The 11,108-nt window shown below is 52.1% G+C and overlaps 1 long non-coding RNA gene across 1 annotated transcript; it reads right to left on the bottom strand.

Annotated features, from left to right (window-relative positions):
* Positions 1-1,022: 1,022 nt before the first annotated feature.
* On the bottom strand, positions 1,023-6,469 carry LOC138745289 (uncharacterized). The gene is made up of 3 exons (XR_011346141.1): positions 5,524-6,469; positions 4,750-4,815; positions 1,023-1,411 (listed from the first exon to the last, which is right to left on the bottom strand). It is a non-coding gene; the product is annotated as an uncharacterized lncRNA (long non-coding RNA).
* Positions 6,470-11,108: the final 4,639 nt, after the last annotated feature.

The raw sequence follows: 11,108 nt of genomic DNA, 5'->3' as shown, positions 1-11,108 counted from the left end.
AGGGGAAATGCGGGGGTTGGGAAGGGGAGGGGAGGCGCTAGGGATGCCGTCCACCGTTCACCTCCCCTTTCCTCTACCCCGTTCCCCTCCCCTTACCTCTGCCCGTTCCCCTCCCACATCCCCTCCCCCCTTCCCTTCCCCAGTTCCCGTCCCCCTCTCGCCTCCCCATTCCCCTCCCCCTTCCCTTCCTCCTACTCCTAACCCTAACCCCTAACAAAATCCTAAAACTAACCATAACACTAACGATACCCACTACCACCACTCCACGGCCCCTAACTCTACCCCCACCCCGTCCACTAACCCTAACTTTATCCCTACGCCTATGCCGCCCCCTAACCCCAACCCTAATGCTACCCACCATCCCCTAACCCCAAACCTCACTCCTCCTCTACCCCCCTGCTCCTACCCCCTTCCCCTAACACAAGCCCACTTCCCCGAACTATAAACCTAACTATAAACCAAGATATAGCCCTACCCCATGTCTCCTAACACTAAACCTAATGCTACCTCTACAATGCTCCTAACCCTAACCCTAACTCTACCCAACTTCCCCAACCCAAAACTAAACCCTACCCCTATCCCTTACAACCTACCCCCTTCCCCTAACCCTACCTTCTACCCCTTCCCCATACCCGCACCCCCTACAATTACCCCCTTCCCCTAACCCTACCTCCTACCCCTTCCCCATACCCACACCCCCTACAACTACCCCCTACCCTATCCCTTACAACCTACCCCCTTCCCCTAACCCTACCTCCTACCCCTTCCCCATATCTGCACCCCCTACCACTACCCCTACCCTATCCCTTACAACCTACCCACTTCCCCTAACCCTACCTCCTACCCCTTCCCCATCCCCGCAACCCCTACCACTACCCCCTACCCTTCCCCATCCCCGCAACCCCTACCACTACCCCCTACCCTACCCCTTGCCACAACCCCTACCCTTATCCCCTACCACTACCCCCTTTCTCCTACCCCCTCCCCCTCCCCCTCCTTCCCCTAGGTTAGGGGTAGGAAGGGGAAAGGGAAGGGGGAGGGGAAGGGGAGGAGGAGAAGGGGAGGGGAAGGGGGAGGGTTAGGGGAGGGGAAGGGGGAGGGGAAGGGGAGGGGGTAAGGGGAAGGGAAGGGGAGAGGGGAAGGGGGAGGTGAAGGGTGGAGGGCTGGGGTTAGGGCATAGGTGTGAGGGCAGGAGGGGAAGGTGAGCGGGAGGGGGTTGGGATGGAGGAGGGGTAGAGGAGAAGAGGGGAAGTGGGTGAAGGGACATGGAAGAGGCAGGGAATGGGGTTGGCAGGGCCAGAGGGAGAAGAAGGGGAGGGATTCAGGCCATCATAATGTTGTCCGTCCTCTGTTCAGCTGGGATGCGAGGTTCTTCTGGAGTCGTGTCTTGTCTCTGAGATCGGTCCTTCTGCTGGGAAGAGAAATACGAGTGATAGAGATACTGTCTCTGAGCCCTGATCACAATGACTTTGGAGGGTCCCAACTCTTCCCCCATCATCCCCCCTTCCCCTGAACACTGGAGCCTTTCCCCTTCCTCTGCTTTACCTGAGGAAGTGTGTTTTGGTGAAAACCACGATCTCTCTCTGCAGAGCTCAGAGCAATGTGTCTCCATCAGGCAACACCCTGGTTCTCCACGATATGGCAGCAAGATGCTAGACAAATCATGGATGGTTCGGTCGAGACCGTTCAGCTGATCCATCTGAACCTACCCCACAACAATGTTACCCTCCGCTCCCTCACACCAGTACCCTCCATTTTTCTTTAATTCCTGTCCATATTAAAATCCTTTTCATGCCTTTTTTGGACCAGCCTCCGCTACTACCCCGGCAATGCATTCCAGCCACCCACTACATTCTGTGTGAATAAAATGTACCCCTCACGTCTTGCCTAAAGTTCCCTCAGCTCACCTTATTTAGACGTCCTCTGGTATTCTCGCCCTAGGAATGCACACAATATTCCAAGTGTGGTCTGACTAGAATTTTATACATCTGCAATGTTACCTCTCAGTTCTTGAACTCAATACCCTGACTCCTGAAGGCCAGCACACAATACACCATTTTAAACTCCCTCTCAATTTGGACAGCAACCTTGAGTGATTTATGGAGCAGGATCTAAATATTTCTCTGTCCTGCACACATTTCATAATCCTGCCATTAACCAAGTGCTCTGCCCACACATTCTTGTAATCCGCATTCAATAAAGATATTGGTCTATATGAAGCTACTTTTAATGGGTCTCCAACCTTCTTTGGAATAACTGTTATTCGTGCCCTTGAAAATGGCTCTGGAAATAAACCTGGACCAGTTGCTTATTTAAGTACATCTGAATTACAGGATTGAACTCCATCTGTCATTTCTCTGCAAACTGGATGACCTATGACAACCTTCTACACAGTCTACAACATCTCTATCTCTGTGTCATCCCCTGACATACCTACCCTTCAACTCCCATCATCATTCATAAAAATCACAAAGAGCAGGGGTCCCAGAGCAGATCCCTTTGGAGATCCACTAGTCATTAATCCATCTACTACTACCGTCTGTTTTCTGCAGACAAGCCAATTCTGAATCCAAACAGCCAAGGCTCCATGGATCCCATGCCTCCGGACATTCTGAATGAGGCCACTGTGGGGACCTTGTTAAGCACCTTACTAAAATCCTCGTGCAGCACACAGTCCTTGACCTTCATCTATTTCCTTTGACACCTCCTCGAAAAACTCAATTTGACTCGTGAAGCAGGACCTGCTCCTCACAAAACTATCCATGAGTTTCCCCAGCATGTTTGGGCATTGCCCTCGGCCCCAGCATCTGCAGACTTCCTTACCAGTGCCTCCCTTAGCCCTTCCCAGAGCTTCCACATCCATTACAACATCAAGCATTGCTGCCCAGTACAGGCCCTTTGGCCCATAAAGGCTATACTGACCTTTGTCAATGTTCTCCACACCTTTACCTGTACCACACCCATAGGAACATAGGAAGTGGGAACAGGAGTAGGACAAAAATGGCCCATCGAGCCTGCTCCACCATTCAATATGATCATGGCTGATCTAATTTATGACCTAACTCCACCTACCTGCCTTCTCGCCATATCCCCAAATTCCTCTATCATGTAAAAATTCTGTTCCCTTACATCCACATGCCCATCTCAGAGACTTTTAAATGTACCTATTCTACCAGCCACTACCACTTTCTCTGGTGACACATTCAAACCACTCACAACTCTCTGCATAAAAAAAATCTCCCCTCACCTGAAGCGGGTGCCCTCTGGGATTTGCACCTGACACTTTAGGAAAATTTGCTGGCTGTTCATTCCATCTAAGCCCCCCACAATCTTATTTAGAATAAGTTATTAAGCTGTGGAGGGGAAAGTTGGGAGAGGGAGGAGGGAAGAGAGCTGGTGTGGGAGGGGTGAGAGCTGGTGCGGAGGGGACGTGTTGGGGAGAGGGATCAGGACCGCGTTGAGGTGGTGAACGGGCAGACATGGGTGGATCTACCTGCCGAAATAAAGGAGCAATAAGAAGGCCATCTCGGGATCTACCAGCATCTTCTAGGGCTTGATGTCTTAATGGCAAACCCCCTGAGGATGGATGTAGGCCAGGCTCTGCTACAGCTGGTACCTGAACATCTGGCAACACAACGATATAACATGACCCACTCTGCCTCCACACTGGCCGGGTCTGGATCCTGAGGGTAAGGGGAGGTGGGTGAAGGGCCCCACCCTGCCAATCAACGTCCATCCTCATCATCCTCTCCACCCCTCTCCCCTCACTACCCTTTCTCTCCTCACCAATACCCATTGAGACCCTCATGCACCCTTCATCGATATCCAGTCCCCAGTGAGACTCAGCCAGTGAACTCCTTCATATCCTCCAACCCCAACATCCAAGCTTGCCCCAGTGGACAACTTGACCACCCAGACCCACAACCACCTTGATGTCGATCATGGAAATGGGCTGCTTGGCCTTGTTGAAGTGCTGGGCCATGCAGTGAACCGTCTCTGGAACATAGTCCAGACCCAGATTCAAATAAATCTCCTCTTTCTCTTGGACACAATACAAACATGTCAGCTGGATTTACCCTCCAACACCCAGCGCCTCTCCCAACAGGAGTGCCAGCCCCTCCTGCTCTCTGTAGGCCTGATGCCCCCAGTGCTCAACACAACATGGCATGAATCCAAGGGCTCAGCGAGCAGAGCGTCAACAGGCCGTAGTGGACCCGTCCGCTGCCCCATCATTCAGCTTCTGGTGAGACTGCAAAAATGTGCAGCTCTGACCGCCCTCCCTCGTGAGGCAAGGATTCACCAGGAGAGAAAAACCATTGACGTTTCGAGATGAGAAATGTTTGCAGCCGGGTGTTGGCTGGGGTCGAACATGTGGAGGCTGAGTTGTTGGGAAGATTCAGAGCAGGCGTTGATTTGGAAGAGCACGAAAAGGTTCTGGGGAAGTGAGTTATGGGGGAAAATACATTCATGAAATGAATTGGGGAAACAGACTGGAGGGGCTGAGTGGCCGAATTTGGCGACCTTGTCTTGTGGTCTTGGCTGCTGCTGTCTGGAGTTGAAATGGCAAGAGGTCATGAGTTAATGGGTGAGGAGCAGGGCAGCCAGCGTCAAGGAGTCGGCACTGGTCAGAGGGGCAGGATGGAGGCAACAGAGAGGCTGCAGCAAGACAGATCGATTGAAGGAATGGGGAAGGTAGCAGCAAATGATATGCATCAGAGTGGGGGTGGGGTGGGTGCAGGTGGATCTTACCTTGACTACAGAGGAGTAGAAGTTGAGAAGAGGGACGATGATGGTGTGATCCAACTTTCGCACGATCTGCAGTTTGCGAGAGAGGAACATCAGCAAGGCTGGGCGATGGGTCGGGGCCCTGAGGGGCGACTTGTCCAAGTTGAGGGGGGAGGCGGGGAGGAGATTTGTCAAGAGGTCAGAGGTGGGGAACTCCTAGGGAGTCCGGAGTGGGGGACTCGTCGAGAGTCGGTGGGGGGGACTTTTCGTGTCGCTGGAGTGGGGACTCGTCAGGGGGTTCAATGAAGTATCATTTCAGTTTTTATGATTGTTTTCACAGCTTCTACTAAACAATGAATTTGAAGAAAATCTCTGATATTTGCCAGGTGTGTGTATGTGTGTGTGTGTGTGTGTGTGTGTGTGTGTGTGTGTGTGTGTGTGTGTGTGTGTGTGTGTGTGTGTGTGTGTGTGTGTGTGTGTGTGTGTGTGTGTGTGTGTGGGGTGGGGGGTTGTGTGTGGGGATGGGGGGACTGTTGTTGGTTTGTGTGACTTTCTCTGTTTCCAAACCCCATGGCTGCCTTGGTCTCTGTCAGATGCTCCTCTTTCCACCCACCGTTCAAAAATGTGTTTGGGGTGTTGTTTGTCAATTAGGTGTAATTGTGTGAAACGGGTCATGTGTCGCAAGGGCCTGTGAACGTGCGAAACGGGTCATGTGTCGCAAGGGCCTGTGAACGTGCTGTAGGCCTAAAGTTAAATATCAGGGTGTTCCATTTCCACACAACTGCTCCTCCCCCTCACCTTGAATCTCTTGTCCTGCAAGATCTTCTTGATGGCAATCAGCTCTCCGGAGTCCACCAGCCTTGCCTGGTGCACCACACCAAAAGATCCATTGTCGATGATTTTATCATCTGTGCAGGACACCACTTTGGAGACGTTGGGTCCATGACACGGTGTGGCCACCTCTGTTGTGACCTTATTGCCATGTCCTCTGGGGCAGAAGCAGCAGCATTTACACACCCAGAGGGTACACAACAGGTCATTTATCCCAACCCAGCCTTGCTGTCCAAGTTAGTCTCTACCCCTCCCTCTAACTCCCTTCCAAGGGTCACCTAAATGTCAGAATTGATCCTCTGGTGGTTCGTTCCAGCCTCTCAGTAGAAATATTGCCACCCCAGGTCCCTCTTTGATCACTCTCCTCAGACTGAAGCCAGTTCCGCAGCCGTTCACTTTGTCTACAACCCTCCCTCCATGAGAGGATCGGGTCATCCTTGACCTTCAGCACGTCCCGGGGAGATGAACCACTCTGAACCCTACCACAGGTTTAGCAGAAGCCCTCCACATTCCCAGAAGCTCAGCAACACCGTGATCTTCCATGATGCAAGCGAGACCCCGTCGCCTGAGGGAGCAGGTGGTGCGGAGAGACCCCCACGCTTCATCGCTCAACTCTGCTGGGTCCGCCGCAGCAGAAACACTTTCTAGCACCTTGATCCAGGTCCACTGGGGGAAAGAATCCTATCCCAGTTGGGGGGGTGTGGGGGTGTATGCAAGGGTGGAAGGGATCTTGTAACCCGGGGGTGGGCGGGTTAGGAGCGGTCCTGTCTCTCAGTGGACAGATCCCATTCCAGGTGGAGGGGGAGCTCTGTCCCATATCTGTTGAAAGGTCTACCTTCCATCCCCCTCGCAACTTCTCTTCTCCCTCAGACACCTCACAATCTCCCCTTCCCCGATTCCTCTACCACAATCTCATCCCCCACCCAACACCACCCCCATGGTTTCCCCAGTGCCTTCCGTCCCCTCGCACCCCATCCTCCCAGCTCAACCCTATGTCCCCTACCTCTGATCCAATCTCCCTTGACATTAGCCTGTGGTGCAACCCCGTTCCTTCGTTCTCCCCTCCACTCCTACAGACCCTACCCCTGTATTCCCTCACATGCCATTGTTCTCCCCTCCCCAGTCCCCCCAGCTGCCTCATAAAGTGCCCTGCACTCAGGATGGGGAGAGGGGAAATTAAATGCAGCCTCCATTCTCTCTGCCCACACTGGGTGAAGGATGGTGCCAGAGGAGGCTCTGTCCCAGTCGGGGAGCCTGTAACAGGCTCTTTATCTCACCCATGGGTGCAGGGTGCTTCCAAACACAACCCTGTTGATCAGAGGGTCCCTGGGATGAGACAGCATCCTACTCCGACATGCGGGCCAGAATCCCCTTCCAGGAGATGCATCTTTCTTGTGTTGCTGTGCCATGGCACAACTCAGCTATGGCTGCCCCATGCAGTGACATCATCACCCCCTCTGTGTCATCATCTCCCCCCTCTGTGACACCTCCCCTCTCTGTGACACCACTAGTGTAATGGGCAGGGACATCCAACCATTTAAATCCTTCTCAATTTCCCCAAGCAAGGGGAGAATAATTCAGCTGGTCTAAATTACTCGTTGTTATCTATTCTAACTCCTAGATATTTGATCCCATTTTGCCGCCACATTTGTTGACTATTTTCTTCACATTGGCTCTAATCCCCCTTCCTAAGTGACATGATTTTGCACATATCCCAAAAGAACTTATACCCAGAGATCTCCCCATAGTCCTCCAGCGTGGAGCACAACTTGGGCAATGAGTGTGACGGGTCTGTTAGATATATCAGAACAACTTCTGCAAATAAATTGATTTCATGCTCTTCCTGGCCTGTTCTGAAACCTTTAATGCCTGAATCCTGGCAAATGGCCTCGGCTAATCGCTCCATGGCCAGTACAAACTCACTCACTGCGGGTGTGGTGGGGGGGGGAGTCAGACCTTGATTGGCATGCCTGTTGGCTACCTCTGTCCCTCTCATCTCGACATCAGTGGCTCAGGTTGGGGGAGTCTGTACTGCCTTCTGCAGTGCACAGCAGCGCTGCTGGGACACCTTTATCTCCTTATTTTCCTGGGCCCTCTCCAAATCTTTCCTTTCTATGATCTCACATTGGTTTCTCAGGAGAAACACTGGCAGTCAAAAGGCACCCTCTGATTCCCCTTAGATTTTGGGGACCCCGACTTCTTGAAGTGGGACAACACGTGGTGACCTATTTTCTCAAGATGTGGATCCAGGAGCTTGGACCAGTCTACCAGTTTGCCGTGGTCCGCCAGCATGCTTGCCAAGCTCCCCAATCCTGCACTCTCGTCAGTCCACCCGCAGATCTTGTTCTCCCTGCCTGCACTATAGTTCCTGTCCTGATTCAAAAGCATCTCCACTGCAGCTGTGTTCAGACGGAACTCGAAGGACCCTGCTCACTGCACCAATTATTATGTGTGTGAAACTGATTCGAGGGGTCCCAAGGGTGGCGAATTTGAACACAGTTGTCTTTTATTGACACATGTAGTGAAGTCGCATGAGGAGTAAAAGACACACACAGACACAAACTCGCCGGATTAATCGATACACTTGCAACCACTCATGGATAGAAGACTTGACAATCAACTTGTCACATACGATGCCTTGAACAGGCCATTCATTCACTCATTGATCTTGGATGCCTGTGGGTAGTAGGGGATATGCAGGTGGCCCCAAATACTTGGCATCACCACCCATTGCTGGTGGACGTTATCCGATAGGGTATTCCACATATGGAGCACGCTTAAATGGTGCTTGGTCGGCCCGCTGGCAGGACATTCGAGTATGTGCTGTCCATCATGAGAACATATCACTTTTTATTTTGGCAGGGGAGAGGACTGATATGGTCAATTTATCAGACTTGGACAGCTCCCGAACCCCGGCGAATGTGGCCCTTGGTTTTAATTGCTGACAAATAGGGCATTTGGCCATCACAGTTCTTGCAACATCATGAGACCCCCAGATCCTCTGTCCATCAAAGTGCCCCCATATGCCCACATTTATGATGCACCAATGCTGCCAAGGCTCCGGGGTCACTCTGCTTGGGGAAAATAGTGGCAGAGCATATTTGAGCAGCTCAGTCCACAGTGGCATCGCGTCAGCTTCAGCGGTTTTCCTGGAGGTGTGTCCATCCACGTGGTGGACCCTGATTATTCTTTTGTTGTTCCACCTCTCAGAATATCTGCCAGTGCTGTTGTCCTCAGAGCAGGCAGCCATGGATCTGCCTCCCTGTCTCCTGCCGCCGACCCTTCCACACTGACGTGCTATTTGGCACAGCCCAGAAATCCTGTGGCACTAATCGGAAAAGAGGCTCCTGGGCCCGCCTGGTTGTCCCTTTTCGGATCAGTGCCACAGCTGCCAGCTTGAACAGTTGGCTCTCCCCTCCACCACACCCTCTTGTGTCAGTACTTTATCTGTGGTGGGCTGGAGCACTCCCACCTTACACCGCTGTTTTTCGCACCTCCACCAGCCGGAGCCGTCAGTAAACCAAGCTTTTTCCTGCTGTCCAGCATCGAGGGTGTTGAACGGTTTTCCCCAGGCCATGGTGCCAAGCTCTTCTCGGGGTCATTCAGGTGGGAGGCTGTCACTTTCGGACAGGACATGATCTGTTCTTGCAAGTGGCTCAGCCCTTCGGGCCCGGCCTCTCTGCGGTCTGCCATGTACCACTTCTTCGGTCTGCTGTGAGTGGCATCCGCAGATTTAACCCATCACATGTTGGGGAGGTGTGGCTGGAGTGTGAATGTCTCTGCTGCCATCTGGTTCTCTGTGGTGAGCAGGCGAGCATCTGACACTCAGATGGGGAGTCGCGGGAGGCAGCTTCCAGGAGGGAATTGAACCAGAAGCTGTGTGGGACTCGGCGACCTTGCCTCTTTTGCTTTATGCTCCACTAGGCCATTGTCTTCATGGCAGAGACAAGTCATTCAAAGGGTCTTCCAGTTTTGAGGGGTTGGGGATGCTTGTGGTCAGTGGCAGTGGTGTTCAACAGCGTGTTTTGCCATTAAAGAAGCCATTTGTTGTTCAGGTCATCAATGAAGTGGAGAGTTGTTTTTTTCTGGGCAACATTGTACAGTAGATGGAGGGGCAGGGTGAGATGGGGAATATGTTGGCACCAGTAACCCAAAAGACCCACAAAACTTTGTGCCTCAACTTGTCGGTGGGCACCGCAATGAGGATTTTGCTTTGAGCAACCATTGATATTTCTCTGCTGCCTGGATGCTCAGGAAAAAGACTGTTGGACTAGGACCCTGGACCTTTTCCAGGTGGTGCCTCCCTGGTGCCAGTGTCTGGGGTGTTGCTGCTGGTGTCCAAGACATCCTAAAGTGGGCCAGAGGTTGTGGTACATGGAGATACCAATGACGTAGGGAGGAAGAGGGAAGAGTTCCTGAAAAGTGGGTCCAGGGCGTTTGGTGAGAGCTGAAAAGAAATAGCACAATGACTGTCTGGGCCATGCGACAGTGAGAGCAGGAACAGAATGAGGTGGAGGATAAAGGCGTGGCCTGAAGGTGCGGGTAAAGAGCTCCTTGAGGGCATCCTATTTGCCTTGCTCGGGAGGCTAATGTCGGAAGTCGATGAGCCTTGCTGCCATGTCCTGATGAGCAAGAACGTCATGGAGGAGTAATGGATGTCATCAGCGGTGATCTCTTGGAGGTGGAACTGGTCCTTGGCCTGTTTGAACCCCACGTGTGGCTGCGACATCCAGAACGTTGACAGCTTCAACCAAACCATCTGAAGAGCCAACTGGACCGTGATCTTCACGTCCAACTGAAGGGCTGGGTCCTGCTGAGTTCACCACTGTAGCAGGCGCACTCCCGCGAAGTCTGGAAAGAATGACATGCACCCAAGAAGTGGAAGTGGAAGATAAGTTGCTTGAACAGGCAGCTCCAGCCTCGGGTTGGAAGGCGACCCTCCCGTTGTTCATTGTGCCCAACCATGTGGGTCATCCCCTGGGCTGGGCATTGGCCCCAATGGGGTCTGCGCTGTCAGCGTGTTTGTCAGCTCTCTAGTGTAGTGGCTCGTGTCTCGGTTAACAGGCCACTCCAACTTGATATGTCATAATAATATGGAGCCCATATTTACCAAGGGTGGGTGTGGATATTTACATGAAACCCTGACACTCCCTTTCACCTGAAGGCCTCCGTTTATTCAATGAAACTTTAAAGTAACAGACACTTCTGTTGAGGCGAGAAGTGGAGAGGATAGGATATTGGGGATGAAGGTGGGAGGTGGTTTTTTTATTTTTTCTTTTATAGATGCCACACATTAGATGAGCATTATTATTAATTGTGTGAATTTGTTGTGGTTTTAAATTTATAAATATTTTTTAAAAATGATCGGCAGGACCACGAGTGGCAGATAGGATCATGGGCACTCTCAGCCCCCAACCCACCCACCACAAATATCAATGGGATAAACCGGGTTCATTGTCAACATCGTCGAGGATCCCTTCCACCTGCCCACAGCATTTGGCAGCTCTTCTCGTCGGGAAAGGGGTCGAGGAATATCGGAGCCAGTAGCACCA

Source organism: Narcine bancroftii, chromosome 11 (genome assembly GCF_036971445.1).
Source record: "Narcine bancroftii isolate sNarBan1 chromosome 11, sNarBan1.hap1, whole genome shotgun sequence".
Classification (NCBI taxonomy): Eukaryota; Metazoa; Chordata; class Chondrichthyes; order Torpediniformes; family Narcinidae; genus Narcine; species Narcine bancroftii.
Note: the sequence above shows the minus strand (reverse complement) of the source record. Positions and strands in the feature narration are given on the sequence as shown.